Genomic DNA, 8,117 nt, shown 5'->3' with positions numbered 1-8,117 from the left:
AACTACGGAGCCCCTGCTAGAGCTGCAGGGCACCAGGCAGCCCGGCCCGCTCGCCCTGGGGTTGCTGCAGTGACAGAAAGGAATTAACACTCCCCAGTGAGCTTTGGGCCTGCTCTCAGCGGCCTTTCCCAGGCCTGCCAGTGGCTCAGCGCCAGAGGCACTGGCTCCAGTGGGGTGGAGGACACTCTCCCCTCACATGTGCTCCACCTCCCAGCTGCCCAGGGCACAGGGAGCAGAGCTGAGGGGATGGAGCTTTGTCTGGAACAGGGCCTCACTTCCTGCCTCCTGCCCAGGGCCATGCTAGCCTTCCAGGGCGAGACAGATGCTGCAGTCGGGCATGGGCCTAGCCAGACTCCCTGTTGGGTTATAGCCATGGGCTGGCAGGAGGGGTTGAGCTGAGGGTGTACAGCTGAAGGGTGTGCCCAGGAGAGAGCAGACCCTCCTCCTCCACAGAACTAAAGCTGCACTTCTGCTAACCCCACCCAGCTTGGCCTCCTCTCTCTGCTGCTTCTTGTCATGGATACACCATGTCCCTGAGAACAAGCACATCTGACCCCACGCACCGTCACCTCCCCCTATGTGAGTCAAAGATGGCCATAGGCCCCACCACATCCCCTGTGAGCCAGAGCCAGCCCCACACACTGCCATGGTCCCTGTGCGAGCCCAGTGGGGGTCTCACAGGGATCAGTTCTTGGCTTTCCACTATTGAACATTTTTATCAATGACCTATAAGGAAACATAAACCATCACTGGTAAAGTTTGCAGATGACACAGTCGCTGGGGGAGTGGTAAATACTGAAGAGGCCAGGTCACTGGTAGGGCGCTATTTGGCTTGCTTAGGAAGCTGATGTAAGTATAGGTGTCATATGCGTTGAAAATATATTGTTCACCATTCTTGTCCTCTCTCTGCCCTTCTAAGTAACTGCAGCCAATCATCCTGGTGTATCTTCCAAACCCTTAGCTTCCTCCTTGAGCTAAAGGCAATGAGGATCAATAGGGCCTGTTCCAGCAGCTGGGGCATCTTGTCTGCAGAGCACTAGTTAAGCTAAAGTTAAACTACGCAATTCCCAGGAAAGGAAAACTCTGATGCTTGATAAGGAACCTCCCAGCTGTTGATAGTTATTCACACCAAAGAGTCCCTTATTCGCTAGTGGTTAAGATGTCCAACTTTCTTCATCTAGCTAAAGAGACCCCTTATCAGGCAACAGACAAGAATAATTGCCCCTTTTCCTGTGCCCTATTGTCTCCTGTCTTCAGGCTGCACCCCCCTTCCCCGGAGCACCCAGATGCACCTGCCTCTGTTTCCCCTTTCAGAGTGCTCGGGAACTCCACTAGAAGCTCTCTTGTCTGAGTAATACCCCTTCTTGGGGCTGATTATTACAAAATTACTGTGCCAACAGTCCAAAAGGCAAGTGGAACACATAGTCCATGTATCACCCCAGTGCAGGTAGTCCTTAAAATCCAAACATCATCCATGGACATAAGACATTCTGCACTCTGGTACCTTCTGCCATGCCCGACCTCTTTGTCAGTCCTCTTTTGTTCATCTGCAAGGGCAGCTCCCCTAGCCCTACCAGCTGGAGTGCAATCCTGCTGTTCCCAGCCGAACCCCCATAGCCTCTCTGCATCCCTCACTCCCCTGGCCCTGTCACTGTTCCCTGGGCTCCAGCTCTCTTGCATGGAGCTGTCAGCAGGTTAACCCCTCTGCTGTCCTCTGGCCTCCAGCCCTTGGCTCCAGCACTCTGGCTTAGAGCCAGCAGGTACCTCCCTCTGCTCTTCTCTGGCCCTGGCCCTCTGGCTTGGGGAATGTCAGACAGCAAACCCCTCTTGCTGCTCTCTTGGCATCAGCTTTCCCACAGGCATCTCCTCCACTCCCCTGGCCTTGGCATCTCTTCCCTGTGCTCTCTGGACTCTAACTCCCAGGCAGCTCTCACCAGGTTGCTCTTCCCTCCGGCTTCAGGTGCCTTCTTATAATCCCAACTGGAGTGAGCTGATGCATCACATGTACATTGGCTCTGCTCCTTCTTGAAGAGCCAGTGTCAGACTGTGACATTTCCTTGGTATGAACCAAGGACCGGGAGTGAGTATGGAAGGTGTTAAATCAACGAGAAGTAACTCGTGAAATCTGATGGTCAAATGGGGCACACTTCTCGTTCCAAACTGCTTACCCCTTCCCCAAACTCGACAGTTGTTTGCCTTATTAATCAGTTCTTCATCTTTCTATGTGAATAATCTGTCTTGTTCCTCCAATGTAATGTCTCGTGTCCTATAATAAGCCCTGAAAGATGTGCAGAGTGTTAGATATAATCCAAGAATCTATGGACCGTGTCCTCTAGCTTTAGAAAACTAGAAGGGATTTTGTTTGTTTTCTTTGTTAATGATTGTTGCACTAGAGAATGGTATGCATTGTATGGCATGAGAAGAGATAACACTACTACATAGGACTAGATGGGGCCATTTGGATCATCGAGTATTGCATGGTACAGGCACTGAACCAAGGTCTAACTTTGGAATATTAAGAGCAATTGCTTAAAGGAGGGATCCCTATTCAAAGTCAGGGTTAATACTGAAATATAATGCATGAAATTAATCAAACCTAAAAAACCGCTCATGACTAAAAGGAGCATTGAAGAAATTTGTTATATGCCATCCCCATCTACTGGACACTGATGGAAGTAACCAAGAAACAGCATTGGAGGTTGAGAGTCATTTAGAAAACATCCAGTAGAAACAAGAGAGCAGACACCTTCTAGCTAGCCCTGAAATCAGGGTAAATAAACCTGAAGTCATGTTGGACCTTAGAGCTTGCTGAACCCAGTAACCAGCCTCTCCCCTTATCCAGGCTCACGGGACCAAGAAGAGTTTGCAATGTTTGCTGAACCTCCATGTGTGGATGACTCTTCTCATTCAGGGTCACAGGTCTAATCCGGGGTGACTGAACCCACAAATAAGGTGCAGAATCCAGCAGTGTGACTGACATGTGAACCAGCTGTGTGGCAAGGATCCCCCACCCCAGGGTTAACAAGATAAGAAGAAGTGATGAGCGTCCGTTTCAAAGATTATATTTCTGTCTCTGTTCTTTAACTGAAGGTTTGTGTTAGCTCACTGATTCTACACCCTTTAGTGAGACTTCAAGTAACCAAACTTTGGATTTTAACTAACTAATGCGGTATGTATATGCTCCTTATAAGTCCAAGCAGACTGGAATAAGAGCAATTTAAACTGTAACTTTAAGCAATTGCTTTTGATATTTTAAACTTGCCCCTTTCATACCAAACCATTCAAATAGCAGGGACCACATTCTTCAAGGTGCCTTTAAAACAAGTGCATCCTTACTCCTTGGAGAGGTACTAGGAGTGTATTAAACCTTATTAGAAGTACTAAAGAATTGATGGTTAATGTTCATAAGAATGGAATAAGAAATCTTGGTGATTTGCATTGTTCCTTGGTATAACTGCTGAGCCTCAACCCTAGTCTATGACAATTACTTGCAAGATTGTATGTATATGTTCAGTAAATTCCTAAGAACATTGGTTGTGTCTATACTTGGTTGACGAACTGTTGATTGTATACTTTGGTGTTTCTGGGTGAATTAAATAAACTGTTGATTGGTTAAGACCATCAAGTGATCGTTTGTCATCCTGATTTAAGAAATACTGTCCTAGGTGTAAGTTGAGCTGAAAAGAACCTTGCATTTAATTTAGTAAGACACCGTTCTTTGGAATTAATAGAAAGGTGTATCCTAATTAGATTCCATTTCTGTATTGGCTACAACACAGAGAAGTTTGGCAAATCTACTTTGATTCATGGATTACAAGGCAGAAGGGCCCATGGTGACCATCTAATCTTACCTCCTGTACAAGTCAGAGACCTACCCCAAAAGATGTGCAGAGGGTCAGACTAAATGTTCACAGTGGTCCCTTCTGGCCTTATAATAACGTACGAATCTCTGAGGGATCAGCCCCTCCAGAAAACAAGCTCATCTTAGGCTGTGCCTCGTGTAAAGAAGAAAGAAGCTGCCATCAAAGAAATCACTACAACCAGGTGAGTGAACTGAGTCCCCCACAACAAAACCATATAGTTCATATTATAATTTACACAGGTCAGCACGTGTGTAGTAAACAATCTGTGGCAAGTGAAATCCCTGCCCATATGAGCTTGCAATCTAAGCAAGGAGCATTTAACACCATACCTCATTCTGGAGTGAAGCGAGGCCTAACACTCAACTCAGTGGCATTTCTCTGTCCGTGCGTCTGTAACACAATTACTTCTGCAGCCCAAGTCCAATCAAGTCCTAAATTTCGAGGAAGATTCTAGGCATCAGCGGGACAAACCCTGTTGATTTTCGTGATAGTGGGAAAACCAGAATGCTGGGAAAGCCTGATTTCCACACAGATGTGCCTGCATGTAACTGCAGGCAGATGAACATTGTGACATCAGAGGTATCTGAGCCAGTCATCACTCAGTCCCTCCAGGTCACTTGCATGTTTCAACCCCATTGGGCAGCAAGTGAAGGTGCAGTCAAGACTCAGGGTACGTCTACACTACGGGATAATTCCGATTTTACATAAACCGGTTTTATAAAACAGATTGTGTAAAGTCAAGTGCACGTGGCCACACTAAGCACATTAATTCGGTGGTGTGCATCCATGGTCTGAGGCTAGCGTCGATTTCCGGAGCGTTGCACTGTGGGTAGCTATTCCATAGCTATCCCATATTTCCCGCAGTCTTCCCCGCCCCTTAGAATTCTGGGTTGAGAGCCCAGTGGCTGATGGGGCAAAAATCATTGTCGCGGGTGGTTCTGGGTAAATGTCGTCAGTCATTCCTTCCTCCAGGAAAGCAACGGCAGACAATCATTTCACGCCGTTTTTCCCTGGATTGCCCTGGCAGACGCCATAGCATGGCAACCATGGAGCCCGTTCAGCTTTTTTTTTTTTTACAGTCACCGTATGTGTACTGGATGCCATGGACAGAGGTGATACTCCAGTGCTACACTACAGCATTCATTTGCTTTTGCATGATAGTAGAGAGGGTTGCCAGTTGTTCTGTACTGTCTGCTGCCAGTGTAATCTGGCAATGTGATGATGGTTATCTGTCCTTCTGTGCTGTCTGCTGCTATCATGGGTGCCTGTGGCTGGGAGTGCAAAAGCAAAACTGGGAATGACTCCCTGAGTCAATTCCTCCTTTATGGTTTCTAAAAATAGAGTCAACCCTGCCTAGAATATGGGGCAAGTGTACTAGAGAACCAGTGTATCAGAGATCCCAGCTGCTTTGTGTCAGATCCTGCAGAAATGATGAGCTACATGTCATTCACGGGGGATGCCCCTGCAACAACCCTATCCATTGCTTCCCTCCTCCCCCAACCTTCCTGGGCTACCGCGGCAATGTCCCCCCCATTTGTGTCATGAAGTTATAAAGAATGCAGGAATAACAAACAGTGACTTGTTAGTGAGATAAAATGGCAGCCTCCCGGTGCTACGACAGTCCAGGCAGGACATTAAGCCATTCGGGGGAGAGGAGCCCAGCATGCCACTGCTATGATAGTCCAGGCAGTACAGAATCTTTTCTTTACAAAGGAAAGGGAGGGGGCTGATGGAGCTCAGCCCCCAGTTGTTATGATGAAGGACAGTTACCAGCCATTCTGTCCCATCTACTGGGAATGACCAGGAAACATTCCTATTTTTACCCAGGCACCCCTGAGGCCAGCCAGGGGTATTCAGCAGTTATCAAGCACAGGCTGATGATGACAGCAGTCATATTGTACTGTCTGCCACCAGGGAGAAGAGAAGAGTGAATACTGCTCTTCACTGCCGCAGCATCGCATCTATCACCAGCATTCAGTAGACACAGGGTGACATTGAAAAAAGTCAAGAAATGATTTCTTTCCCTTTTCTTTCACGTGGTGGGGGGAGGGAGTAAATTGACAAGCTATACCCTGAACCACGCCGGACAATGTGTTTGAACCTACAGGCACTGGGAGCTCAGCCAAGAATGCAAATACTTTTCGGAGACTGCTGGGGACTGTGGGATAGCTGGAGTCCTCAGTACCCCCTCCATCCCTCTATGAGCATCCATTTGAGTCTCTGGTTTCCCGTTATGCTTGTCACGCAGCACTGTGTAGCCAGTAGATTTTTTTTTTCAAATGCTTTGGCATTTCGTCTTCTGGAACAGAGCTCTGATAGAACAGATTTGTCTCCCCATACAGCGATCAGATCCAGTATCTCCCGTACGGTCCATGCTGGAGCTCTTTTTGGATTTGGGACTGCATTGCCACCCGTGCTGATCAGAGCTACACCCTGGGCAAACAGGAAATGAAAATCAAAATTTTGCGGGGCTTTTCCTGTTTACCAGGCCACTGCATCTGAGTTGAGATTGCTGTCCAGAGCCGTCACGGTGGTGCACTGTGGGATACCACCCGGAGGCCAATACCGTCGATTTGCGGCCACACTAACCCTAATCCGATATGGTAATACCGATTTTAGCACTAATCCCCTCGTCGGGGAGGAGTACAGGAATCGATTTAAAGAGCCCTTTATATCGATATAAAGGGCCTCGTAGTGGGACGGGTACAGCATTAAATCGGTTTAATGCTGCTAAAATCGGTTTAAACGCGTAGTGTAGACCAGGCCTCAGGTGCTTTGACACAGGTGAGGGGCACACAGATCAGGACTGGACCAGTGAAGGCTGCTTCAGCTCAGGGCTCCTAGTGGCTGAGAAAGAGTGAGGCTGGAGCCTTGCATTTTGCTTCCTGCTCCCCGTGCCTGGCTCAGGCGGCTAATTCTCTTTACTTAGTCAGAATTGTTTTAGTTCATTTAAACTGTGCCCATCTCTCTGCCTGCAGCCCCACGTGAGCACTGTCAAGGGGAGCGATGACCAAGGCAGGCAGCAGGGTTAGGGTTACAAGGGGGATTGGTGATGACAGGCTGAATTACCACTGATGGCTCAATGTTACCGCTCAGCCTTCTCTGGGGATGTGTGGAAATAAGGCTTTCCTGACATCCTGGTTTTCTGATTGTCACCAAAATCACAGGTATTCCTCCCACTAATGTGCAGAATGTTTGGGATTGTTTGGATATGGTCGTCAGAAATCTGTGCCCGACTGCCTGAGGAAGAACTGTCTGCACTGAGTTAATAGAATATCAGAGTTCGAAGGGACCTCAGGAGGTCCTCTAGTCCGATCCCCTGCTTAAAGGGAGACCATCCCCAGACAGATTTTTACCTCAGTTCCCTAAATGGCCCTTCAAGGATTGAACTCACAACCCTGGGTTTAGGAGGCTAATGGTCAAAACACTAAGCTATCCCTCCCCCATGACCTCACTTGCTTGGCCAGTGAACCGCTTGTGGAAATACTAACAGGGAGAAAGGTTGGTTCTTGTGTGCCTATATGGAGAGACATCAGCACTACGCATAACTAGCCTGGAACAACAGGATAGGGAGCTGTAGGTGGCAGGGACACATAGATGTTGCAAGCTAGAGCACTGGGTAATTCTGAGCATGCAGGAAAGGCCAGGAGGGGCCCGTACTCTGAAGGTGACTTGACATGGGCCCTGCGGAATGGGCTTGGGTTTGTCTAGCTGGCAGTGTCTGGTTTCTGCCTCCTTTTGGTATGTTTGCCAGTTATGATTGGACATATTCCTGGAGGTTTCTTCGCATGACATAATCTTTAATTAAAGATTAATCTCTAATTCCTGGAGACTCCAGGTCAATCCTGGAGGGTTGGCAACTCTCTTTCGTAGTCACGGGAGACAGAATGCACTCTGCAGCCCTGCTGTGTGTGATGGAGGAACGTGCTGCTCTGCACCAATCCACAGCTGAGGAGCTCAGCAGAGACCAGCACCAGCACCAGCACCCTGAGGGGCAGAGACCAGTGATAACAGCGTCTTCTTAACCCCCCATAAGCCTACACCGGGTAACTCATCAAATATAACAGCATGGAGATGTTGGGTGGGGCCTGGGGCAGGGTTGGGTGGGCCCCAAGGGTTGCAGGGTCTGATGAGACCCCACGCTCCACAACTGGATGGGAAAAGGCCCTTCTGTGCCAGGGGAATTTCCTGGCATCTAATCGAAGAAAAGGTGCCCCTCCCCCTCTGAGAATGAAACACTGGGTCAGGCATTAG

The sequence above is a fragment of the Gopherus flavomarginatus genome, chromosome 24 (genome assembly GCF_025201925.1).
Source record: "Gopherus flavomarginatus isolate rGopFla2 chromosome 24, rGopFla2.mat.asm, whole genome shotgun sequence".
Taxonomy (NCBI): Eukaryota; Metazoa; Chordata; order Testudines; family Testudinidae; genus Gopherus; species Gopherus flavomarginatus.
Note: the sequence above shows the minus strand (reverse complement) of the source record.